Consider the following 27,807-nt stretch of genomic DNA (forward strand, 5'->3'; position numbering starts at 1 on the left):
ACCTTGAAAACAATCTGAAAGACACATTTGATGGGGTGGGGGAGGCCCAGACAGCAGAAACCCTCAGAAAGGGAAGAGTGAACAAAGCACGAGGCGGTAATGCCTGATAGCAACAAAAACAGACGAGAAGACTTTGGAGCTGCAGGGGAGGAGGCGATGACATCTCCAAATTGCAGAGGAAATGGCTGCTCGTCAGTGGGCCTGGTGCCCCTCTATTTGCACTAGTGCCTTCAGCACAGGGATCTCATTACCAGAGAGTTTACTGGCAGATTGGAGGGATTTCAGTGAGGAGTAATAAAAATGATCAGGGACTGCTAGAATTGACATAATGAGGAAACAAGATGAGAAGAGTCAGATATTTATAGCTTGGGTGAGAGAGACAATTAAAAGGTGGGGTGGGAGATGGACTAGGTGACCTGAAAGCCTTGTCTGTATCTAATAACTTCTTGTCGTCTGCTGTACAGAGGACTTGAATTTACCAAGGCTGTCAGTCTGACTCTTAACGGCCCTCGCTTCCCATGTTGAAAAGCTCAGGTGGGTGTACTCTGGCTGTATCGGCGCTGTCAGGATGTCACTGGTGCTGTACTTTGTTTAAAAAAAATAGTCATTAGCCATGTTGTGGAGAGAAAAATTGACACCCTGACAGTAAAGGGGGAAAAAATTAGACATTCATAAAATAAAAAGCCATTTGAAGGCCTTGCTGAGAGCAGGGCTGAGTGGGAAGGGCTCCCAGGTTGTCCAGCTGGTGATGCTGAGCCCTGTGCAGTGACCTGCAGAGCAGGGAGGTCCATGCAGAGCCAGCATGTGTGAGCCGATTTCTGTGCGAGGATGGTGCTGGTGGAACACAGCTGGGCAGAACCTTCCTCATACACACAGATGTGCACAGGCTGTTGTCCCCTAGAGCTTCTGAGCTCCGTGGACACCTCTTGGGCAAGCTCTGTGCCAACCAAAATCCTGCCAGCCCCACCAATGGCTATGGCTACACGTGGGGTTACACTTCCCATCCCACTGCCCACGCACCATGGGATCTAGCCCAGGGTGAGCTCTCCCCTGCACATGGCCAACCTGCTACCTCACCTCTGGGCTCCCAGCACCTGGGGTGGGTGGGTGTTTGTGCATTTAGTTCCCCTGTATTTTTGCACAGACCCACCACATACACACCAAATATTTTTTACACACATCCTACTAAACATGAGCCACCACCGTGCTCTGTTTTTCCCAAGCTGGAGACCCCTGAGAAGAGGGAAGATGCCATGCTGATGGCCCATCTGATTAATTATGCAGGAACCTTACAGCGAGGGTCATTCACAAACTTGACCGAGATTGGATGTGCTCCCCAGTGCTGTGGAGGAGAGTGCCTGGGTCTGCTCCGGACTTAGAGAGACCACAGCAGAGTTTGAGGCAGCCAAGCTGGAGACCTCTCAGTTCCTGGCTTTGCAGTCAAATTAAAACACCACAAGCGAAGGCAGCGGGGCCGTGTGTCTCAGAGGCACTTTGGGGAGATACCAGAGGGGCGTTTGTTGAGTCTGATGGCGCAGTAGCCGCTCGGTTTTAATGATACCTGTGCACAAAGGGCACGGCTGCTTCCATCAGCTTCACGTTAGTCTGACTTCCACTGAACAGACATTGCCCAGGGTGCTGGAAGGGAGGGAAAGGTGACCAGAAAAAAAAAAAAAAAGAAAACCCATCCATTTTTTACTACTTTTTCCATCCTTCTGAGCTGTGATACCAGGCTCTGCCTGAGAAACAGTAATCTTATCCAGCATACTGTTGATTTAAGCCTCTTGGATTTATATAACTTTGGAAATGGTAAACTGTATTAATTTGCTGTGTTTTCAAGGGAAAGTTATTTATTGAGAGACATTTTTAACTCAAGTGCCAGGAGCCTTAAATCATTATAATAAATTCATGCTATTCAGGGTTTCTTACATTGTAATAAATTTGTTTTAAACATGAATGAGGAGATCCATGATTTCTTTAATATACTGTTATGTATTTCCTTTCAAAATGACACAGCTCACTATATCAAGCGGGAGAATAATAGTGAGAGATTTACAGTACTTAAGAATAACACAGCCTGGGAATGCGACGTGTCAGCCTGCGCCAGGCAGGGGTCTGGCAAGCGCGGGGAGCCCACCGCCGCCCCCAGTGCCACGGCTGAGTTCAACGAGCGGCAACAGGTCAAGATCAGGGAGCGAAGCTGGTAGCTGGGCGGGAAGCTCCCCGCGGGGTGGGAATCGCAGTGTGGCCTCATACTCACCTCCCTTTACTGTGCAGCGCACCATCCAAGCAGCCCACAGGTGACGTGGGCCATCTGCTGTGACCTGGGAGGACCACTGATGTGCGGGAGCAGGACCTGAGTAGCTCCTCAGCTCAGAGTCACCCTCCCCATCCTGATCCTGGGCACCTGCTGCAGCTTTTTCCCAGGGACCTTGTCCATCCTCCTATGTGGTAAGGGGGGGTGGGGGTAGATCCCTCAGTGGCTGCCAGTGCCCTTGACGTGCGGCGAGGAGGTGTCAGGTAAGCACTTAGATAAATCTCAGTTGCTGTGGTTAATCCTTGACACTTATTAAGCCTCTGCTGGCCCTGCTGCTCGCTGTTACACATCCGGATGGCCGCAAAGAATGCAAAATGATAAACCCTGTATCTGGCTTTACATCGTGTCCTCCTGGCTTCACAGAAGACCTTGTGTACAGGCGGAGGAGGAGCTAGGCACAGAGACAACCTTGGTGATGCCAGCATCTGAGGTCTGAGACAATTCCTCTTTGGCAGTGTGGTTAGAGGCTTTCTTGGGAAGCAGAGCCCCTCTGCACCATGCAAACATCTGCTGAGCACTTGTGTCCCAGCCCGCTGCTTGTCTTCACAGAGTGCTGCAGGATAGGAGTCTCACGTTTGTGGTGATCTTGAGGTCAGGGTTCAGTGGGGCAAAGCATCACAGTGTCCAAAACAGCAAAGGCCTAGTATCTAATGAGGACAACTCCCCCAGAAATGCCTAAAAGCCTTCCAGCTCCCCAGTGCTCAGCCTTGCTGTAGGGAAAACAGGAGCTGTGCAAGACGATCCTGTAGTGATGGGGATAGAGGTGAAATCTGCCCCGAGAATGCCCGTGTGTGGACACAAGAGCTTTTCCCTGGCTCTAACGTGTTAGCAGGTCTTTGGTGGATGTGGCTTTGGCAGGGGGTAATTAAGTGCTGCTGGTTCTCCTGAGAGGGGTTGACCCTGCTGCTGCCCTTTGCCTGGCTGCAGGTGGGAGCTAGGACACCCGAGGACTTTAGCTATCCATGGGGGGACATGGAGCATGGCTGTGGGCTGCCTGTGCTGCGAGGCTGGACAGCTTGGGGAGGCGGGGGGACAGGGCCCCGCGTGCTCACAGAAGTGATGGCAGGACCTCATCTGTCAGCGCAGAAAAATGTCTGACCAATAAACTTGCCAAACGTTCCTAATAAAGGGCTGGATGTGTTATCATGTAGAATGGTTTTATAGGGGATGGCCATAAAATGTGCACATTGCCCTTTAAAATGCCAGGATGAGGATTGATTCCAGCAGGGCGGAGGGAGAGGAGGAGGGGGAACGAGGCTAATTGGAAAAGGGGGATAAATCCAGGGGCTTGTTTCTCTGCCATGGGTCCCCAGAGTGTCAGGGAGCAGTAACAAAGCAGAAGTCACTGCTGGGCTAACCAAAGTGTATGGGCTGTGCCTGGGCTTCTCTGCTCTGTCCCCTCTGCCCTATACAATGCTGGGTGTCCTTTCTGACATCCATTTCTGCTGCGGGCTGAGTCTGGCCCTGCTCTTGCTTCAGCCCAGGTAAAGCTGTGGAGATATGTCCCTCAGCCTCTCCGGTAGTTTCTCCTCCCTTGTACTTTCCCTTTCATTCCTAGGGGTCTAACACCCACAGTATCATCCTTGCCAGTTACAGTGGATGCCCTGCCCATCCAGGGGATGCGTGTGTCTCTGTGCACTCCAGGCTCTGTTTGAATAAACAGGAGTGGGGGGAAGCTGGAGAAAGGTCCAGGGTCTGTTTAGTGCTGATCAATAAATATATTGTGCTCCAGCTCACTTTTAATGCTGCAGAAAACGGGCAGTGATTTCACTTAATAAATGTAGACAGTCTTGCAGAGCTACAGGACCATCTATCCTGCTAGACAATTTCTGCACAACAGGACGGCACGTGACGCGGTGCCTGGTCTTATCTACAGGTGATGCTCGCAGGCTGCCCTGGGCAGAGGGGCCTGCCTCTGCACTTTCATTTTCTTGTCACAATTTCCCTCAGCAGAGACACTGGGCAGCGGAACTCCCACGAGGTCTGGTAGAGGGAGAAATATAAAAAAAAAGAGGAAGAAAAAAAGAAAAAGAGTATTCTCTTCTTGCCTCTTCTCTGACAAGGGGCAATGGCTCCAAGTTGGAGCACAGGAAGTTCTGCACCAATATGAAGAAGAACTTCTTCACAGTGAGGGTGACAGAGCCCTGGGACAGGCTGCCCAGGGGAGTGTGGAGTCTCCATCTCTGGAGAGATTCAAGACCCATCTGGTCGCCTCCCTGTGCGACCTGTCCTGGGGAACCCGCTTTGGCAGGGGGGTTGGACCCGATGATCTCTGGAGGTCCCTTCCAGCCCCTACAGTTCTGTGATTCTGTGATTCTTGGTGAAGTCACTGAAGGCATTCTGAATCTGGCTGCTGGGTGGGAGGTGGGCAGGATTTGGGGAGTGGGAGAAAGAGATGGGGAAAGTCAGATTTTTGTTGTCAGGGATTGATTCAATGACGCCTGTTGGTGTGTGTTTGTTGGTGTGTGCTGGGTCTCACTGATCTGCTTTCTCTTCACCTGTGGTGCTGCTAAATTTTCAGTTTGGCAATTGCCATCTGAGCTGGTGGATGGTGGCACTGATAGGAGGGGAGGGGCTTGAAGTGGGTCCCTCAGCTCTGAAGATGGTCTGTGGCCACCCTTGGTGACCATAGGCAGGCAAACCTGTAATGCTTCTTGGCTTCCAACAGGCCTATGAAGAAAAACAAGACTTTTCCCATCGACAGCAGAGATGAGTCGGTGTGTTGCAGTACAGACCCACCACAAAAAGGACTGTGGTGGTTTAAGCCTGGCTGGAGGCCAGACATCCACCAAAGTCAGTCATTTTTCAGTTGGATGGGGAGAAAATATCTATGGAGAGGCTCAGGAGTGGAGATAAGGACAGGGAGAGATCATTCCACAATCAGTGTCACGGGCAGAACAGACTCAGCAGAGAATAAAGGAGAGAAAACTCTAATTTATGACACCAGAGTCAGTGACACCAGAGTCAGGTGATGAGAAGTGGGACCAGACTTTAAAGCACCTCCCCCCACCCCTCCCTTCTTAGCAGACTGCGCTTTAGTCATGATTTAGCTCCATTCTTCCCCCCACTGTGGCACAGGGAGGGGCAGGGACTGGGGAAATGGGGGTTTGGTCAGTTCCTCCGGAGATGTTTTCCTTTTCCAGATCTTAAAACACCTCTACCCCCACCCCTCCCTTCTTAGCAGATGTCACAGCTTAGCAGCCAACATGACTCATGGGTGTGGTATATCGTGAGTCTGGCTGAGAGAATGGTTTTCTGCTGTTTAACTGATTCTTCCAGAAAGCAGAGCGATGGTGTGAGGCACAGCCAGAGCTGATGGGTCTCACCTGACTTTTCTCAGAGTCTGTCCCCAGCCCGTGCAGGAGCAGGTTAGGTTTACTCAGCTGAGAAGCTTCAGGTCAGACACAGATCTTGAGCTCTCCGAAGTAAGAGGTACTCAGGTCTGAGCTTTTCAGTCCTGCTGCACAACTGTGAAGTTCAGGGTGACCTCTGAGCTCCCAGCCCCAGACACCTGCCTGAGGTCTGCGTTTGCTGCTTTGCTACCTTTTGGCTCTGGCCCATCTCTACTTCACCCATCGCAGCGAAATTTCCATTGAACACAGTTTTAGTTCTGGATCTGTAATTAAATTTAAGGGCTGGTAAATTTTGCTATGAACATTTTTCTGGCTCCCTTCCTAAGCATTTGGTCTATTCAACTAGTACTTAGTGCTTTGCAGATGCTATTGTATGTTATGTTGCCAACCACAAGTATGAAAAAATGTGTGATTTAGAAAAAAAATACTAATACATTTGAGGTCTTGTTTTTGCTTTTATGATCACACTTCGAGGCTTTTTTTTTTCAATGTTTGTTAGCGCTTTAAACTTCTGGGGCGGGTGGCAATATCATCCTACCACTTGACTCCAAGATCTGTGACTTCATCGTCAAGCTGATGATCAAACCACGAGCGTGACTACTGCCTGTAATTGCTCTCCGAATTAAAGCGTTCCCTCCGACATCCAGCAATAAGGAAAATGAAATCTTCAGGTAGGGTTTAGTGGCTCACCTTGAAAGGAGTTAATCTCATGCTAAACATTAAGCCATGCGGTGATGTCTGGGCACTTGTCTACTTTGAGACCCATGGGGGAATTAACTCAAATTCACTTTTAAAGGGGATTAATTAAACTGCATCAGGACCCTGTTTCTGAACTCTGAATTAAGATAAGTTGAAGTAAGACCCTCTTTAATTTACATTTTAGGGAATGGACTGAAAGAGATGAGAGACCTCTTTGACATCAAACAAGGGTATCCAAAGAGCTGCTGGGGTGGTTTGACTAATCTGTTTTACATTATACCTTATTTAACTCAGGCTGAATGGCCTAATGTGGACAAGCCCTGAGATGATGAGACTGGGTGTGATTGTACTGGGAATATCTGCCTTCCCAGCTGTTTTGTGAGGGGATAGAAGGTGGGAAGAAGCACAATGCACTATAAAATGAGACAGTCAATCTTGCAGAGCCACAGAGATGCCATGGAACTTTCCCTGGCTGAGCAAATGCCCAGACGTACTCTTAAAAAAAATCAAAATTTATCTGTGATGGGAAATCTCAGCAGAGGTGGTGAACTGGAGATAACAACCCCAAAATGTTTGCAGTTGTGATCAAGTTTTGTCCCAATTTACCTTGAATGGGGTCTCTTCTTTCTTTGTTTTGGGAGGGGGGTGGTGTTTGAGTTCTATCAGCTTTTTGAAAAGTTTAGTTTTGAGTGAAGGCTGATTCTGTGAAATTATGAGCTGATTAGGTACTGAGGTGATGTGTGCACTATCTACACTTCTGATGGCTTCTTACTCTTATCCCTGCCATTGGTTAGCTGGCTGTGTTGTCTCAGCCTTTGCCACAATTTCTGAATGGAGTTAATGATGTGGCAATTTTTTGCCTTAAGGATTTTCATAATTTCCAAGCAAAGCTATTAAGTTCATGAGTTTGAATGCATGTGTAGGGTCTGAGGAACATCCCATGGCTTTGAACTCAAGCTCCACCTATGTCATGAACCTGAAAACAGGCCTTCAGGGCCTCATTGTAATGCCCAGCTGGGCAAGGACAGATTCCACCCCAAAATCCACCTGCATGTCTCCTGAGAGATGGTCAATAAGGCAGTGCAAAGGCACCAGACAGAATGCCTTGTGACAGAGGTGCCCAAGTCCCTCGTAGAGCCCCTGGGAAATGACAAGAGCAGGTCTGAGCCAAACTTTATGGTCCTTTGGGGAGCTAGGGCACCTGAGATGGGCTCCACCAAGGTGAGCAGGGAGCCATGTGTGGTCTGGCAGGGTCTCTGAAAGGCCTGAGTGGGGTGTGCTGCACTGACAAGCCCTGTGAGGAGCTGGGTCTTCAAAGGCCAGAGGTCATCCACTGGTCACCGAATCAGAGAAGGGTTTGGTTTAGAAGAGACCTTAAAGATCATCCATATCCAATCCTCTTGCCATGAGCTGGGACATCCTTCCCTAGACCAAGTTGTCCAAAATGGGTCATTGCCTTTTTTCCCTGTCACCAGATAATGTGGCCTCTCATTATGACCTCTCAGGGATCAAGGCCTCTCATAATGTGGCCTTGGTTGTTCCTGTGGCTGCTGGTAAAGTGTTTCCTGCTATATTTCCCTGTCACCTTCGCAGAAAAGTTCTCCTAGCACAAGACTGAGCTTGGGACTTTGTATTGAGGGATACCTGGAGATGATGATTATAGCTACAGACCAACTGCAGCAGGAAACCTCCCAGGAACAGCCTGGGAATTGGTGGCTTTGCTGGTCTTGGGCTGTGGGAGACTGGGGATCTCTCCCATCCCTTTGCTAGAGGAACTGCACAAAGTGTTCTGAGCCTGAAAATTAAACCCTTCACATCAGGCGAATCCAAAGATGGGAATTAATTTTGGAAGAAGGGTTCCCCATTTTGCAAAATCCAACTGCATCCAAGCAGGTTCAGTGTGGCTTTGCTAAATCCTTTTCTGAGCCTCGTGAATCTTTGGAAGGGAACCCAGTCCTCCCTGCCAGCTCCCCTAGAAGGTGAGTGTCAGCGTGGGATGTGATTTCCACAACTTCTGCACAAAGCAGCTTAGCAGTGGGCTCACTGGCTGATGCCAAAAGCTCCTGGTGCTCCACTTCATTGCTCTTTCCTGAGCATCAGTCACGGCTTTGCAGAGAACTGTTGTTTGCAGAGAGGCAAATGAGTCCAAAGAGCACATGGTAAATGTAACTGTGCATCATACTGGGGGCTTTTAGGGTGAGTGTACGTCCCCCCACCTCCCCAGAACTAGCACAGCCTTGTGTGTGGTGTGCTCTGGGACATGTGCTTTAGGAGCAGCCTCATTGTGTTCTTCCATCCCAGGCACACCTACCCCTGCATGGTATGTAGCTGCTTGGTACGTGGGTCTGTACCAAGATAAAGCATGAAAATCGGTATCTCAGTGCCAGACAAATGTTCTCACAAGTTAAACTGGAGCTGAGGTCTGTTGCTTTTGCTTTGAAAAGCTAATGTTATTTTCATTTCTTTGAGGAAGCAGCTGATTGACCAAAGGCTGCTCACGTGGAGTTTGCTTGGAGACACAGGGGAAAACGAGAAGACCTGGACAGTGTAAGGAGCTGAGGAGCAAGAGGAAATTCTCTGACCTTTCATAAAGTGGTACCAATTAATTGATAAAGATTTAAGTGGGCTTTGCAAATGGGGGGGCTAACCTGAGCACAGATTTTTGACATAGAGCAGGAGGAGCATTCACAGAATCTGAGTCCCAGAATTGTGGGGGTTGGAAGGGACCTCTGGAGATCATCAGGTCCAACCCCCTGTTAAAGCAGGATCACCTAGAGCAGGTTGCACAGAATCATATCCAGGCAAGTCTAGAATCTCTCCAAAGAAGAAGACTCCACAGCCTGTCCCAGGGCTCTGTCACCCTCACAGGGAAGAAGTTTTTCTTTATATTCAGCTGGAACTCCCTGTGTTCCAGTTTGTGCTTGTTGTCCCTTGTCCTGTCACTGGGCACCACTGAAAAGAGTCTGGCTCCATCCTCTTGATATGCACCCTTTAGGTATTTCTAAATATTGATGAGCTCCTCTCTTGGGTCTTTTCTTCAGACTAAACAGCCCCAGCTCCTTCAGCCTTTCTGCATGAGAGAGATGCCCCAGTCCCCGAGTCATCTCTGTAGCCCTCCCCTGGACTCTCTCTAGTAGTTCCCTGTCTGTCTTGAGCCAGGGAGCCCAGAACTGGACACAGAACTATAGGTGTGGTCTCACCAGAGCAGAGTAGAGAAGAACTTTCCTTGACCTGCTGGGTATGCTCTTCTTAACACACCCCAGAACACTGTTGGCCTTGGCCATGAGGACATGCTGCTGGCTCATGGTTGACTTGTCCACCAGGACTCTCATGTCCTTCTCCACAGAGCTGCTTCCCAGCAGGTCAGCCCCTGTCCTGTACTGGTGCCTGGGGTTATTGCTCCCAAGGCACAGGACCCCACATGTGTCGTTATTGAATCCCATTTGGTTCCTCTTCACCCAGTTCTGTCACCTGTCCAGATCTCACTGAAGGGCAGCTCAGCCTTCTGGTGTGTCGGCCGCTCCTCCCAGCCTGGTATCATCAGCACACTCTGTCCCCTCATCCAGGTCATTGACTAATATGTTGAACAATACTGGCCCTTGAGGCACACCACTGGCTACAGGCCTCCAACCAGGCTCTGCACTGCTTATCACAGCCTTCTGAGCTCTCCCTTTCAGCCAGTTCTTAACTCACCACAAACTAATTCAAACCAAGTATAGCCTCCTTCACAATTTGGGTTGTCACAGAGGAATTCCTTGGTAGGAAAGTGCCATTCCCAGGAGTACTAGGATGTTGAAGTGGACAGAAATGCCCTGGCTGAGCAAGGGTGGTGGAGCTGTTTGTGTGATCCAGGGGGCAACCCAAGAGGAAAGGCATCAGCATCTGATCTGGATCACAAGTTAATTCAGGGTGGGAGGAACCCCTGCAGGTATCTGGTCCAACCCCCTGCTACAAGTAGGATTTGCTGTAAGAATATACCAGGTTGCTCAGGGCTTTATCCAGTTGGGTCTTTAAACCTCCAGGGATGGAGATGACCTATGCTCTGGGATGGACAGGCTGTCTGGGCAGCCTTCTCCAATGCATTACTCTTCTCATGGGGAAGAAATTTTTCCTCATATCTAGCCTGAACCTCTCTTGTCTCAGCTTAGCTCAGAATGTGAGTCTGACATCATCTACAAAGCCTGCTGCATCCTCCAAGACGTTCCTGAAGAACTGAAACAGGACCAGGTCCCAGAATAGACCACTGCAGTACTCTACCACTGCCTTCCATGCAGGACACGACCCTTTCACTGTGACACTCTAACCCCAGGCATCCAGCCATCTTTTTACCTGTCTGGTGTTGCATCCATCCAAACTGTATGTCACAGCTCGAATCCGAGAATATTGATGTAGATGACAGCTACTGCTCCCTGGCTCAGTGCTGATAAAGGGAGACCTTGCTGAGTTTTGAGCACACCTGCTCTCCAGACAGGCAGATTTGGGCTTGTGCTGGACCACCAACGCAGCCTCCAAAGCAGTCTTTGAGATCTGCTGGAGAAACTTAATTTTTCCTCTGCCTCTGTGTTACATGCCGTGGGCTGGAGGAAGGGACACACAACCCAGATGCTTATCATGCGGGTTGGGCTTATCCAGACAAGAACTGGTTTTCAATCAGTTAGCATCCCTAAGAGCCAGGTCAAGGTGATGGCGATTCTCAACAACTATTTCCTTCTCCTCCCTCCCACCTTCATTCCTTCTGCTGTCCCACCAGCAAATAAAGGGAGAAGAAATGCTCATAGGAGTCCAGCTGGGGAAAGGTGAACTAAGCCACAACTGGGCGAGTCTGTATTTACTGGGAAGTATGGAAAGCAGCGTGGGAGCACTAAGAGGAAATTATAATTGTTCCCTTCCCTTTTTATTTATCTTTTTTTTCCTCCCCTCTTGTCACTGGCATTTCCTCCTAGGTGTTGGGGTCTTTTCAGAAGCAATCGTTACTGTTAATGATTTTAGCTTGTTGGCTATTATCACATTTGTGCCTGGGGACTGCAGCTGGCTATCTGGGCTCTGGCAGGCCTTGACAGCGATCAGCTCCTTCCTGCTTTGTGCTAATTTTCTCAGGGGAGCTCAGAAGAAAATACTTTTCCGTGCCTTTTTTTTGCCTCTTTCTGTGTGCCTCTCCTTTCCCTCTTCTGCATGTCTGCCCTCACCCCACCCCACCCCAACACCATCTCTGTGAGCTCTGCCACAGGCAGGGTCCACGCTGGGGATGCTGGTGGAGAAACCCACAGCGAGGTGTGTGGGGTGCTTGGATGGAACAGGGAGAGGAAACATCTCCTGGGAGGAAGCACCCTGGCTTTTGTTATTCATGCCTTGTTTGGACCCAGCTCTGCTTTGCCGCTGATCCCCCAGCTGTTACTGAGAAGAGAAGGAATCATTGTGTTTATTTTATGAAAAGCGTACGTGGATCTTTTTCGGTGGCTGAGGCTGAGCACAGAGCTTTTACAGCCTCGAGTTTAATATTCTCTTTTTTCCCTCCATCATAATTTTATATTATTCAAAGCAAATCAGACAGCCTTTGAAGAACTGCTCAAAGCCTTTTTCTTTCTTTCTTTCTTTCTTTTTTTTTCTTTTTTTTTTTTCCCCTTCTCTTTTTAAAGGTGGGAAAGAGTGGGAGCCACCTGGTACATTTCCTTCCTCAATTCAGTGATTTTATTCATCGGGGAAGAGATCGCTTTGCATCTCGTTCTTTAAAGGAGTGTAAAAGGCAGGTAAGATCTCTATTTCTAAAAGCCCCCAAAGAGATTGCTTTTCTGGAAGGATGGTCAGCATCTTCCTTGCAGTGAAGCAGCCTGGCCAGTGGAAATGTGGCTTCTTATGTATAGCAGGGAACCACCCTGGTTTGGAAGTACTGCTGTACTCGAGAGCTGCTAGTCAAAATCATTGCTCTGAGACACTCCGGTGACAATCCAGACTGATGTAGCTGGCTGAGAGTTTCCAAAGACCACTGAATAGAGTGAGGTGACCATTAGAAAGCTGGTTTTCCAGCTGTAAGTTGCCTTCTGGAGAGTTTTCTGTCCTAGGCAATGCTTTCAGAAGATGCGCTCTTGCAGAAGGAAGTGTCTTTCCCTCTGGATGAGTGGCTTGGAAGCAAAGATCCCCACTTGCAGCTTGGAGGGACCAAGGTGCCAGCTCCCATGTCTGCCTTAGGAATCATCGGTGTGCTTGCTAAAACCATCCTCTCCACAATACACAAGTGACAGCTCTTGGTTCTGCTGAAATCTGGACTCATGAAGGCTGAGAGGCTCTAAGAAGGGAGTTCTCACCAGTTCTTGGGTAAGCATTGGTGCCTAGTTGGCTTTTTCTTGAAAGAACCAACTTCACCTCAGTCAGAGTGTGGGGTGTTTTTGCTGTGATAGAGTTATTTTCTTCATAGCAGCTACTATGGTGCTATGCCTTGGATTTGTGCTGAAAACAGAGCTGGTAACACCGAGGTGTTTTTGTTACTGCTGAGAAGGGCTTACACAGAGCCAAGGCCTTTTCTGCTCCTCACCCCACCCCAGCAGTGAGTAGCTGGGGGTGCACAAGTCATTGGGAGGGGACACAGCCAGGCCAGGTGTGATGGAGCCCTGCTTTCCTGGAGATGGCTGAACACCTGCCATCCCGCTTTGCTCACAGCCTGCAGGAACCTGCCAGCCTCATGTGGGGCCAGGAGGAAATCTAGTTTCATTTGGTTTGCAAGTGTCATCATTCCTCACCCATTACAGGTGCTAAGGGCACTGTGTGCCAGCACCAGAGGATGTCCTGTTTGATTTTGTTTAGCTCTCATCCCTTTTCCTCCCTATTTTGGGGCGCAGAGAGATCCCTGAGAAACGGTAGCACTATCTCTCATCACTTTCATGTCTGCTTGCACCCTGTTAAGAGGCCATCTCTTGGGGCTTTCCCCAGGCTCACAAGGGCTGTGCGTGGTGGGGTGACAGCATCAGTGTACTGAAAATGTGAACATGTAGCCATGTGGATCTGACTCAGGAGCTTCCAGGCCCGCTGCTGATCTTTGCTGCTCTCACCACTCTGACAGAAGAAGCATAAAACAAGTCATCAACCCCAAAGGTAATGGCCTCTCTGGGCAGGTTGCCAGTCATTTAATATCTTTGCTAATCATCTAGAAGTGGAAGTAAACAGCATGTTAATGAAATGTGTGGGTGAAGTGAAAGTGGGAGGAGCTAGAGGGGATGGTTTGGATAGAGAAAATAAAACAAAAAGGGTTTGGGGAGGTTGGAAATGCAACCAGGGAATTACAGCTTGCTGCTTGGCTTAGAAATACAAGCAGGCAGGGGAGCAGGGGTAAAAAGCCACATTAGGACAGGAGGTGCCTGGAGGTGAATGTGAAGAGCGAATTCATCTTCTCTCATACAGCTCATACAGACTGCTGAATGTTGGGATGCAGAAGCCAATGTCCATGGGCTGATGGCCTGTATTTGGTTTGGCTGACACGGAGTTAATTTTCCCCACAGCAGCCCTCACAGTGCTGTGCTGTGTATTGGTAGCCTGCAAGGTGGTGATAACATACCAGCGTTTTGGCTGCTGCTGAGCTGTACTCACACTGCACCAGGGCTGTCTCTCCAACATTTCCCCTCCTTCATCAGTAGGCTGGGGGTGGGCAAGATCTTGTGAGGGGACACAGCCAGGACATCTGACCCAAACTGACCAAGGGATATTCTGTACCATATGACGTCTGCTCAGCAAAAAAAACACGCTGAGATGAAGCAGGAGGAAGAGGGGGGCATTCATTATTTATGGTATTTGCCTTCTGGAGCACATGCTACATGTACATTGCCCTGCTTCCTGGGAAGTGGCTGGACATCACCTGCTGATGGGAAGTAGAGAATAAATCTTTTGCTTTTTTTAACCTTTGCCTCCGTGTGGCCTCTTGCTTCATTAAACTGCCTTTATCTGGACCCAGTCGAGTTTGGTTTGAGGTTTTTCCATCTTATTTTTCTCCCTTCCCTGTCCCGCTGAAGGGAGAAGTGATAGAGCAGCTTGGTGGGCATCTGGCATCCAGCCAACCACATGGACACAGGAGCACACAGCTGGATGACTGTGAAATGCCTGGGACCCAGAAGGTGTTGGGAGAGATGGCAGCAAGGTAGAGAAGAAAAATCATAAGTAATTCCAAAAACACTGCAAAAGAGGCTTGTGCCCTGCATGAGGGGCTTGTGATGGAGAGCCTTCGACTGAAAAAGTCCTCAATTGTAGTGCACTGGGGAGACAGTTACTTGAACAGAACAGGGACTTTAACAAGGCAGCTGCACTGAATTGGGAAAGGAGTCGTTTGACTAGAATGCACCACGTTGCTTCCTATTGCAGGATCTGATGGGCAACTATGGGCTATAAGGAGAGTCATGGGACTGCTAGAGCAGAAACAAACTGGTGTAAACTGGTTTTGAGTTGAGTGATGAACCTACATGTGGTTTTCTAACCTTTTTCAGTAATGGCTGGCAACAGCCTCTGCTTGAAAAAAGGAACAAAGAAGGACTGTATTATGAAAGTGGCTCAAAATTAGCACTGGAAATTATTACAAAGATGACAGGGGTTAAATGGTTTCAAAGGCAGGTCCCTGCAAGACCTATGGCCATATTACTTTTAGTCTAGGCGTGAAAAGAGAAGATGGCCAGCAGCCCAAATCATGGTCAGAGATGGTCAAAATCACCTGAATAAGAATTTTTCAATGTCTTTTCTGTTGAGATTTTTGCTAGATATTGGAAGATTTTGAATGTGTCAATTTACCTTCACCCCTCCTTCCCTCCAGCTTTTCCTGGAAAAAAAAAATCATATTAGAAAGAAAAGGGATGAATATTTAATGAAGATCTGCAGCCAGTTCTCTACTCTGTTCACAACAGAAGAGCTGTTGCAGGGCACCAAGCCCCCTTGCCCCTGTCTAAGCTTCATCCTCGCTCCACAGATTGCCTTGGGCTCATTTCATACTCAATCTGGGTTGCTAAAAAGATTTTCTGAGTCCCTGAGTCGAACCTAAACTTTTTCTGCATCTCTCCAAAGTTTCTTGGAGGAATTTTCCCAGGGAAGGGTATGAAAAACCCAAGAATCTGAGTCATGGAGGTGAGGTATCCTGCAAGGAGTTAAATCCGTGAGCCAGAGCGGGTTAGATGATGAGCTGAAATTAGTGTTTCTTGGTTCACCGTTCCGCAGGAAAGCTGAAGGCATTGGTAAGACAAGCAGCCTGGAAAGAGATTGCCCTAAAATCTGGTCTTAGATAAGGACTTACTGACTCCAGACAAAGGGGCTTTAAGGAACTTGATGGCAGAGGCTAATTTCAAGCAAAGGGTCCATATAAAGGTGGGAACATCAGAAATGTGCCCACGAGAGTAGGACACAAGTGAGGAGTTTACAGAGGAGGAGGTTTGCTAGTAAAGGCAAGCAGGCTGCCTCTCCCATCTCTGCTGGTGGCTCAGGCCTTTCTGTGTCCACCCATCTCTGCTGCTTTTGCTGCTCTCTTAGGAAGGGAAAATAAAACAAGTCATCAAGCCCAGAGACAGCAGCCTCCTGGGCAAATTGCCAATTGTTTAATATTGTTGCTAATGATCTACAAGCAGAAGTAAACAGCATGTTAATGAAATGAGTGGAGGAGGCTAAACTGGGGAAAGCTGCAAGAGCTGGTTTAGAGAGAAAAGGAAATTCAAAGGTTTTGGGAGGGCAGAAGAACACTGGGGAGAGTCAGGATGTAATTGTTTTGAGAGTGGTTTGAGGAGAAATAACAGTCAGGGTGGTGAAGAGTGCAAGGCACCTGGACTTAAAGCAAGTGGCTGGTAAAGGCCCATCAGTAGGAAAGAAGAGACAGCTCTTGGTGGAGAAAGATTAGGTGTGGAGGTGGCTTGAGGTACGTGTAGCCCAGCCTGCTCTCTCCTTGCCTCTCCATTACAGTGGCTGCCTGTAAATTTATCTCTGGCCCATGGGAAAGAGCCTCAACCTGAGCAGTACATTGCATTGCTCTGGCCTGGTGAGGAGAGCCTTTTGTTACAGCTTCTGCAGCAGCATAAATCACTTCCCAAAGCTCTTTTCGAAAATAACTAACCAAAAGCAAATATACTTTCCTAGTATTGTAGCCTGGGATTGAATCAGGGACTCTCGAGTCCAGCCTAGAGAAGCTAGCTGGGAAGAAAGCTTTCTGCCAGCATGGCAGATCTAGGACTAGCTGGATTTATGGGTCCTGCTTGCCTCGAATGTACGTAGTGGGAGATGGAAGCTTTCACTAGTGCCACTGCTGGGAGCCAGCAGTGGGAGAAGTTAGCATCCAGTGCTTGCATGGTCTGCAGGTAGAGGGGGGAGTCACTTTGAATAGATGTTCTCCCCCCCCCCCCCAAAACATTTCATTTCTCTTGGGTCTTTTTTTTTCTTTCTTTTTTTTTTTTTTTTTTCTCTCTCTCCCTCCCTCCCCCTCATCTGAAATTCATTGGCTCTAATTGCAGAGGTAGTCAAACTTTGGCTGCCTCTGAACTGCAGGTCTTCGAGGGGACTCGCATGCTAGACAGGGAGATGAATGATTTATTATTATATTATTATTTATTCATTTAAATTCATGAATGCTTATCCAAATCCAAAATTGCCCAATTTCATCCAGATCTGAATTTATAGATTTTTCAGGCCAGATGGAACCGTTCTGATCAGCAGCCTGACCTCCGGCATCGTGCAGGCCAGAGAACAGCACCCAGCAGTTCCTGTGGTGTGGGGAAGCTTTGCTGCTATGTAAATCAGCAATATCAAGCCCAGTGGCTTGTCTGAAACGGTCTTGAGGGGGATCTGTGAAACTGCCCTGTGGTTTGCAGCCCTGCTTCTCAGCGTGTGGCCTCCTCTACTGTCCACAGGACAACTGGAGAAGACCTCCCCCAGCAGGTAAGGGACAGGGCATCAGCCACCCTTCCCTGCAGCTGTGGGATGCAGACTTATTCTCATATAAACACTTGGGCAGGAAAACGAACAAGTCTAATATAAGCCTCCATAATGCTAACAGGAAAAACTGCTTTGGCTGTGGAAACTGTTTTTGGAGCCCAAGGGGAACAAAGTCCCCAAGCCAAGGTGAGTCAAACTGGTTTTGGAGCCCAAGGGGAACAAAGTCCCCAAGCCAAGGTGAGTCTTGCCAAGCCAGGCTTTAAAGGCCAGTTGCTCAGGGGAAGTCTGCATGGACATCTCATTTGAGGACAGAGAGCTGTGGGTTTACTGTTCCATTTTCTTCTGTTTCTTCGGGAATATCCTTCTTACTCTCCTGACTTGTTTCACTGCCTGCATTGAAGCTCCTGAGCAGTGGCACAGTAGTTGAAGCCTCAATGTCAGATAGCAATTTCTGTGGGTTACCAGGGTTTTGAAGGAGTTCAGGGTTTGGGGTGTTAGGAAGCTGCACACAGAACCAGTGAGTAATTAAAAGCCGGACAAGCTTCATAGTGGGTAAGTACAGAATGGGATCTAGCTTGCCCAAAAGAGTGGGAGAAGCATGTGATCTTCTAAAAGCTCATTAAAATGTCTGTGCATATCTCAAGGAGGGGTTATAAATCAGGAAATTACCTCTGGCAGCAAAGAAAAGATAAAGGAAACCCCAGAGAGATTATCTCATTCCGTTTCCAAAAACTGTGCTTTTGCTGTAAATCAGCTACCTGGAAGAATTTCTCCCCTCTCCAGTCACTGCAACATTGATTCCCTTCTCTTTGCAGAAGGGTCTGGGAGGAGTTTGTGCCTGATCACCTTTAGCACCACGGGTTCTTAAGGGCTGGAGAGCAAGTGCAGGCTGTGGAGTGGGTAGGCAGGAGGGTTGAGCTGGGAGGCTGGTGCTGCACTCAGAGTGGTTCCATGCTGCCAGCAACCCTGGTTTGTTGGTCTTTCAGTGAGATGAAGCCCAACGCTGGAGAGCTGAGTTTGCACACTGAATGTAGCAGTAAGAAATATGGTAAGAAAACTGTATTTATTCTCACAGGTCCATTAGTTGTTTTTTTTTTTTTCCCTATCCTTCTGTTCTTATCGATCATAAACTGGGAAGAGATCTTTGCTACCATGACACAGGTCTGTGGGTTTTTCTTGTATCTTGAGCTTGGGTAAGATTTCTTATCTGACCAGTGACAATCATGATTCTAATTGCTGGTTCTCCGTGGTCTTCTGGTGACTAGAGCTGGCTTGGTGGGCTCAGCAAGAAAGGGAAACCAGTCTTGCAAAAATGAAGTATTGTTTTGAATATTTTAGCACACATGAAACAAAAACAAGATAGAAAGAAAAGAGACCCAAATGGTTTGTGCTGCAATCATATCTCCTGAGGCCCTTCAAAGGAACCCCAAGGATTTCATACACTCCTTCACTTGCAGAAATTCAAAGATCACCTGATCCAGGATCAAAAGGCAGAAACATTTCAATGGTACACAGCAGCAATTAAAGATTAGAAACACTGTGGCTTTGTTTTGCATTTCAGGTTGGTGGAATTGAAAGGAGGAGGATGCAATCATCGGCTGGATGTTGTCCAGGACTCTGAGGCTGCATCTATACCTGTAAATTAACTGTAGCTGGGTCTGCTCTCTTGCACAGAGGCCAGCTGGCACAGGATATCCTGCATCTGTACTATTAAATTCTCTCACCCTCCAATAAAGGGGGGTTGTATCCAAATTACCTAGTGAGAATGGGCACTAGTCTGTGCTAATTCCCAGGCTGTGTCTAGGCATCATTTGGGAAAATGCTAGTTAGACTGTGCCAAAAACATGCCAGGTAGTGTTTTAACAACTTGCAGTACTGAAGATCGAGTTCTAATGTCCAGGGACATTTTTGCAACTGCTCATTCTGGTGCTAAAGCTGTAGGCTGGGGGTTCACGTTATAGCTCTAGCAAGAACATCTCTGGGTCCTTTGAGAGTATTGCTGATCAGCCTCTTGTCCTCAGGTCCCCTCTGAAGGTCAGTGCACTGCTGGGATGCTTCCCATTGCCCATCACCAACAGGCTGCCTCTAATCACCTGATGGCCATGACGTATGGTTTTGCTGTGGTGTTAGTGAAGCAGAGGCAAAGAGGACCCTGGGAGAGAATCCAGCATTGCAAAGTATCTGGAATTCTGCATCCAGCTCTGGGGCCCCCAGTGTAAGAAGGACGTGGCGCTGTTGGGGCAAGGCCAGAGGAGGCCACGAAGGTAATCAGAGGGCTGGAGCAGCTCTGCTTTGAAGTTAGGCTGAGAGAGTTGGGCTTGTTCAGCCTGGGGAAGAGAAGGCTCTGGGGAGACCTTACAGCAACCTTTGAGTACTTAAAGGGGCTACAGAAAATCTGGAGAGGGTCTGGTTACAAGGGCATGGAGCGATAGGATGATGTTTTAAACTAAAAGAGGAGAGATTTAGATTAGACATTAGGAAGAAATTCTTCACTGTGAGGGGTGTGAGGCTGCCCAGAGAGGCTATGGCTGCCCCCTCCCTGGCTGTGTTGGATGGGGCTTTGGGCAATCTGGGCTATTGGAGAGTGTCCCTGTCCATGGCTGGGGGTGGGACTAGGTGGGCTTTGAGGTCTCTTCCAGCCCAAACCAGCCTGTGATTCGGTGACTCCACGGAGTACTTCACAACAGCACAAAGGCCTTGGAAATTGTCAGAATTTTGTCATTCAGGCATTCAATGTCTTTCCAGGATATTTTATGGAGAGACCTGAGGAGTGCTGAAGGTAATCCTGGGGCACGGGGGCTGCGCTACGACTAGGTACAGCAAGGATATGAAACAGAGACTTGCAGAGGCTATGGACAAACTTCATGTCGTTACACCATCCCCTGTTCTGATTCGATGTTTGCCATTTTATGTGCTGTCTCAGAAGTCTCCTATCCAATAATGTTTCCTGTGCTACGGGGAAAAGATGGCATTATGGTGCAGGATCTGGACTGCAGTGTGCTGTGAGCTGATGACATCTCCCTTCTCCAAAGCTGGGGTGAAACGAGGAGAGGGTCACAAGCTTGACTGTGAAAGCTGTGACGGTAGCTGCTAAAGCCTTTTCGGGAAGGAGCCGGGGTGAGACGACCCCTAGCATCCTCCCTGACATTCCCGCACCCTGCTAATGGCAGCCGAGACGACTTTCTGCTAATGCAAATGTTCACAGCTGTATGCTGGATGTTGCTGAGTGGATAATGGCTGATGAGGTTGCCTGTAGACAGTCACTCCACTACCAGTGTGTAATTAATTGCTATGTAAAGTGCTCCGAGATGCGGTGCTGCTGAAATGCCGGGTGTATAAATGCCATCCCCACACAAAAGGGAACAACATGCAAATTCTCTCAATATATTTTTAAATACGAGCATTTTTCAGCTGTTTGCTCTTTTGTAAAATTTATTAGGCCCCCTCCTGGGAACTGGAAGGCAGCAAAGGCAGTGCGCATGGATGAGCTTGCTTCCAGGGGCTCCTACTGTTCTTGCCACTCGGCCCCAGATTCTGGTGGGGGGGTTTCATCTGTTTTTCTTCTCCTATTCCTTTAACCTCTGCTTAACTTTTGTTTCCCCTCTCGCCTGCTTGCTCACATGGTGAGCTGCTGTCTTCCTGCCTGCCTGCCTTGGGAAGGCAGTAGGGAATGAGGATGCTTTTCTGTAAAGGGCAGAAGTCTGTAAGGGCTCCATTCCCTGTTTTCCTTGGGAGCTACAGATGTTCCTTGTCCTGCTTCCAAAGAAAATGTGTTCTCCCAACCAGGTGCAACCCAGAGAGGGGTGTTTTCAGGCCAGCTGGAGCTGGAAAGGCAGTGGAGTGGTAGTCCTGGCTGCAAAGGACAAAGCCTGGCTTGCCTAACGCCAGCTCTGAAGAAGCAATGGGAAAGGCAGGCCACCTTACCTGGGAACAAATCTATCACAAGGTGATTGACAAGTCTCAGAAAGGTGGCCTGAGTGGAAGGCTGGGAAATCTTGAGTGCTAGAAATTACATGAAGACGACAAGATGACTCACTGCTTCCCATACTGCAGACAGGAGAGGACATCCAGCAAAAAATATCACACAAGTCTAAAATAAAAGATGCCTCAGGGCACACAGTCCTGTTAGAGAATTCATTGTGACAGTGAACAATTAAAGTGCAAACAAGTTAAAAACAAGTAGACTAATTTGGGTCCACTGCTGGCCACAGGACACAGTGGTTTGGGTGATACCACTGCTATGAGAAGTCTGAAGCCTCCAGCTATCAGAAGCTGGGAGAGGTATGTGGGGGGTGGGTGTATGTGTCGCAGTTCTTGCAGTCATTTCCTAGGGTCTCTGTTATTATTGGATAGAAAAAGGACATAGAGACTATATGGACTGGAAATTTATGAGGGTTTCATGTGCTAATATTCAATAGATTAAGCAATGGGTAGTTGACAGATCTTGGCCAGAAAATATGGGCAGGAAATCTGTTTAATGAGCACTTTTCTATGGCATTCCTGAGAAGGCAGTCGTAGCTTAGATACAGTTTAATGTTTCCATCAATGGTCTGGAAATAAATAAAAACAGTCCTGTTGGCTAGAATGTACAGATAACCTGAAGTGTGTGGAAAGGGCTCTGGGTCCATCAGTAGCTGAGGCAGATAGGAGCATACATTTTCACAGCATCAAACTGGGAGGCAGAATAGGAACCAGAAAGATAGGTTGAAGCTATGAAGTGATGAAGAGCAGAATCAGAACGGCTGATGTTGGAAGGCATCACTGAAGTCCATCTACTCCAACCTTCCTGCTCAGAATAACAACAACCAGAGCTGGTTGCTTAGCACCATGCCCACTTGCATTATGGCTGTTTCCAATGGTGGAGACTCCATGACCTCTCTGGGCTACTAGTTGCAGCCTTTTATCACCCTCACAGAAGAAAAGCTTTTTCTTACATTTAAATGCTATTTCTTGTATTTCAATTTGTGCCTCTTCTCCTTTCACTGACACCACTGAGAAGATCCTGGATCTGTCTTCTTTACTCTCCTCACCATCAGTAAGATTTACTTGACCCTTCCCTTCAACTCACTGGCCAGTTGCAGCTCTCAGTCTTTCCTCACAAGTCAGATGTTCCAGTTCATTCACTGTCTTTGTGATCCTTTCCTGGACTTGCTCCAGTATGTCTTGTTCTGTCTGGTACTGGGGAGCGCAGAGCTGGACGTAGCAGTCCAAAAGTGTCTCACCAGTGCTCACCACCTCCCTCCACCTTCTGGCAATGATCAGCCTAATGCAGCCCAGGAGGCTGATGGCCTCATTCCTGACAGGTGCACCTTGCTGGCTCATGGTAAACTTGGTGTCCACCAGCACCCTTGGGTCCTTCTCTTCAGAACTACTTACCTTCTGGACAGCTCCCAGTGTGCTGTGGTGCATGGCTGTCCTTCTGGAAGGCAGTAACTCCGAAGAAGACTGAGATGTTCTAAAGGAAGGTCCTTCATCTGGGCCTGTATCCTCAGGATGGTGGTGGGACCAACTAATGATACCTTGAAGGAGACCGGTGAAAGGACAGGACTAATTTTAGCTCGCTGTAAATCACAAAGGAACAGATAACAAAAACCCATCTCTAGTTCAGGGACATGTGCTTTGTCCGGGACAATGAGAAATCGGAGAGGATGCAGAAGCCCACACAAATCTGGGCTGAAGAAAATGCTTCCAAGAGAGCAATTTGTTCAGCTCATCAACAAGTTCAAGTGGCAGCTTGCTGCCTGTATGCACCTGCTATAAAAGGACTCTTTAATCTAAAGGAGAAAGAAAGGCACAAGACAGACCAGTGCCTGCAAGCTGAACACAGATAGGCGTGAGCAGGAATCCAGGCGCCTGTTTTGTTGGTAATTATCTCTGGGAACAAACTGACAAAGATCTTGGTAGAGATTTAATCTCCTGATGCCTTTGAACCAAGACTGCAACTGTTGTTGAACCCAACGTGTCAGGTGACTCGCCGTGGTGGTGTGCCCTGCGATGTCCAAGATTGCAGGCTGGGCTCTTCTTGCTGTCATCTTTGGTGCTGAGAAGAGCGGGTGCCTGAAGTGGTTGTGAGCACAACACATGATGTACAGCATTTCCCTGCTCTCCACACAGCTAATAGGCTGCAGGTAGCTTCTCTTGCTGCGTTTTAGCCTGCATAGGGTAGGATTTTGGGTAGGTCAGAGGGGTGGGGTGTCAGGGATTGGTGAAGAGGGTGGATGTTGCAGGTGTTGCTTGGGAATTGAAGAGGTGCTTTCACTCACAGGAAAGCAAGAACTCTACAGAAGTCTCCTAGAGCACCAGGAGGCAGCTGGCTGGCTCTAGTCATGTCGCAGGGAAAGGAGAGACAAGTTGCAGGAATCTGTCATTATCTTTAGGCATTGATTGTGCTGCTGAACTTAAAAGGAAGAATCTTTGGAGTCATCACACGGTATAAAGGTCACCCTGATGAATTTCTCAACTTTATCATGCTTCCTTACTTGTTTTTTGCATTGGGATCTCAGTTATTGCTCACAATACCAATATCCACAGCTAGTAGCAGGTGTCCTCTGCAAGGAGGATCATTCACACAATGATGATGAGACCCCCAGATTTTCAACCAAGGGCCTCTTTAAGCCAGCAAGGGCTGCTACCTGTCGGTGCTGCTGTGGCTTCCTGCAAATGAAGCAGAAATAGAGCTGCAGGTCTATGATGGGAAGAAATCTATAGGCACAAATGTCTTTTCCTTTTTCTGTGCCTTTACTCATCACCCACAACAGCTTCTATTTCTAACCCTGTGTTTAAAAAAAAAAAACAACCCACAAAACAAACCCCTGAAAGTCAATATTTATTTTTCAGGCTCCCTCTCCCCTGCTGTTCGTCTCTGAATTTAATGCTTTTGAAAGGTGAATGATTGACGATTTACTGAAAACGAAGTTAAAATATAAATAATTCCACGATTCGGCTGCTGTATTAAGCAGGCATATGAGAAAAGCCCAGAAGACCAAGGTTGGCTTTTATTATTAACAAGGAAAAAAAATTAAATTTAAATAAATGTAATATTTATTAAAATTTCCTTTCACGCTGTTACCTGAGGTTCATAAAACTTTTGAGCTGTGTCAGTTTTGCACTCCCCAGTACATTGAACTCCAGGGAAAACTATAAGCAAATTCTTAAGATCAATGCAAACTACTTCTCCATTACTCAAAAAAGGGAATTTTAACTATTTTTGAAGGCCCCAGGACTCCACTAATCCAGATATAAAGACTTTTTTCACCTTCAAACTTCACAGTTCCAACTCCCCTTTCACCTTCTCTCCTCCCATCGCCACCCCAACACACACAGCGCTTTGCACACTGAGGAAACTGAATATATGTCCTTCAGCTCATTTTCCACATTTCCCATGGCCAATTACTGGTTGGAATTTGCTGAAAGGTGGAGAGAGCTGTAGTAGGGTTGCTCCTGTGCCCAGCCTGTCCCCACAGCAGTGCCAGTGCCAAGGGGAGATTCTGCTAGGTGAGAATGGTGAGAAGAGAAACCTATTTTCCAGGGTGAAGACACTACAGTGACAAAGCCAAATCGTGTGCTGTAAGCAGAGCAGAGGAGAATGGTTTGGGGATGAATCACTCACAGTTCAAGGCTCTCTTGCATCTAGTTGGGATCCAGAATTGGATTTTAAAGACAGTGGCAAGATCCTGTAGGTCTCACTTGGGTGTTTTTAATGATAGCAACACACTAAGAAAGAAGACCTGTATGAAGAAGTTTTGTCTGGAACACAGTTCCAGATCAGCACTGGGCTTCAAATGTCTTCCTACCTATGTCATCCAAACACACTCATGCTTCTAGACCTTGATGGATCATGGATGAGCTATTCCTTAAAATGGAAGAAATCTGGGAGAGGAAGAGCAGTTTTAGCAGATACTCAATTTTAAAGGCACAGGGCTAGAGGCTTAGACCTGTCCTTGGGTCCAAATTTGCTTTCACATCAGCTGTGTGGACACATAGTCCGAGAGTCACTGTCACCCAAGGAACCTGAGGACCACATGGGAAGGGAACATACAGTTGCAACACCTTTAGCATGCCCTCAGCCATGCCCTGGGGTGTGGGTGGCCTGGGTGTGCTGTGCTTGGTCATGAAACAGGCTGGGAAGGTCTTGACCATTGCTTCCCATTATGGCAGAGGGGACCTGCCAGTTACCTGAGCTCAGGCCATCTGTAGGGCACTGTGGTGGCCACAGGACCAGGCTTAGGCATCCCTCTGCTGATAACAGGCTTTTAACAAGTGCATGGAGTGGTAGGACAAAGGGTAATGGGTTTAAACTAAAAGAGGAGAGATTTAAATTAGACATTAGGAAGAAATTCTTCACTCTGAGGGGGATGAGGCCCTGGCACAGGCTACCCAGAGAAGCTGTGGCTGCCCCCTCCCTGTCAGGGTTCAAGGCTGGGTTAGATGGGGCTTTGGGCAACCTGGGCTAGTGGAGGGTGTCCCTGCCCATGGCAGGGGCGTGGGACTAGATGTTCTTTGAGGTCCCTTCCAACCCAAACCTGTCTGTGATTCTGTGATTCCATGAACAGCATGAAGCTCAAGCACTTGTTTGTCTGGGCTGAGCACCCTGACTGCAGCCTTCAAATAAAATCTGGTATGCAGCTCTGGTTTGACTGGGAAGGAAAGAAAACTGCATGGAGGGGACAGTCATCACAACAGAGTCTGCAGAAGTATCAAAACCAAATGCTCTGCCTCAGAGGAGTTCACCTATGTGTAAAGGATCTTCATCCCTACATTAGGATGTCGATACTGCCCAGATTTTGAAGGAGATTTCATGCGCAGAGATAAGTTTTCCTCCTGATGAAGTCACTGGGTGTGGAGAATACTAGTAGGTTTGGACTTTGCAAGAGTGGGTTCAGAAGAAAAAGAACAGAGCTGTATGAGAATGTGCTTTGATGTTATAAACGTGCCTTGTGGAGGCGTTAGAAAAAAAGAAAAAGGAAGAAAAAGAAGGATGTTGAAAAGGATGATAAAGCAAGAAAAAGATGCATGGGATTTGGAAGCATTTGAAGAAACCTTTTTTCTAAAGCTGTGCTAGGCATGTCCAGTCAAATCTCCCCTGCTGTGAGGAATTTTCATGTTACTTTGCAGATAAACTTGTTGAGAGCACAGTGGCTGCCTCCATGGCGACAGAACGGCGTCTCGACGGAAACAGCCCGGCATCATCATTTCTCCTTCAGTTCCAGGCAGTGTCTGTCACTGCAGAGCTGGGCTGTGAGCTGCAAATTAGTCGTGTGTTCTGCCTGGCCTGGGGAAGCTAAGCGAAGCTGCCTTTTGTTCATTTCAGGCTGACTTTCTCAGGGTGTCCTTTGGTCTTGGTTGGGCAGAGTATCACTTGTTCATGAAGGATTTCTTGCTTAGGTCTTTGTTCCAGAAGAATCTCTTTCACTTCTGTTTTCTGTCTCAGGTGACTTGTGGAAGGGTAGAGGGTAAGGGAGGAAGAGGTGAGGCTGATGGAGGATGTAAGACAACCTAGGTCTGGAAGCAGCCAGGCAGGATGCATGAACTGATTGTCAGGTAGACGAGGTCTGACTTCTTAAAGATGTAAGGGTTAATGCAACCGTACTGCATGTGACAGTCTGATGCTTGGTGCCTCTCTCATTCTAATGTTTAACCCCCTTGAAGAGGTTATAGCTCAAGGAGGTTACTAAGCTCATGCATGTTTTGTGAAGGTAGGCATCTGCGAGAAGGGTGTTCACAAGTATCTCCTGTTCATGGATAGTACACATGTGCACACACACACACACACATGTACACACAATCTTATTTTGGATAGTTCAGGTGAAAATGAGATGGAGACACAGAACTGGGGAAAATGAAACAAAGGAGGGAGGAATGTATAATTGCACCTGAAGTTGATCCAAGTGAGGTCAATATTTTAGATATCAGAGGACTGGGAAAAATACTTTCCTTGGAAAAGCACTGAGCTTTTTCTGCTTGTTCTCAGCTCACACAGATATATCCACCTTCTCCTAATAACATCAGTAATCATGGCAGTTCTCCATGGCATTGTGTCGTAGGGGATAAGGGTACTTGGCTTTACCAAGGAGCAATGCAAGTCAACTGGATGTGTACCTGGGAGAAGGAGGCAGCTCACATCTCCCCTGTCTGCCCACTCTGCAAATCCAGTCACTGATGCCACAGCTCCAAGGTCTTTCAGTTCCTGCTCCATCCTCATACACATCCTTCTGTACGTCGCTGCCACTGCACTACCTTGAAAGGTCACAGACATTTTCTCAGTTCGATCTTTCCTTGAGATCCCACTGAAGACTGTGCCAGATATCTTTGAGATTACCTGCACTGAGTCAGCCAAGGGAATTTTCCATTTCTTATTTAATAAAAAGATATTTACCTTTTTTGTTTTCTTTTCTTTGTTGGTATTTTCAAGCTTGTTTATGTCGTTCAGTTTAAAACAGGAAAAATCCTACAAAAAAAATCTACCTGACAGAAAATTTTAACCTTTTTCTTCCTTTGGACTGGAAAAGAGTGAATAGGCTTCAGTCACCACCTGTGTAACATTGGCCATGCATAGAA

The sequence above is a fragment of the Gallinula chloropus genome (genome assembly GCF_964237585.1).
Source record: "Gallinula chloropus genome assembly, chromosome: Z".
NCBI classification, from domain to species: domain Eukaryota; kingdom Metazoa; phylum Chordata; class Aves; order Gruiformes; family Rallidae; genus Gallinula; species Gallinula chloropus.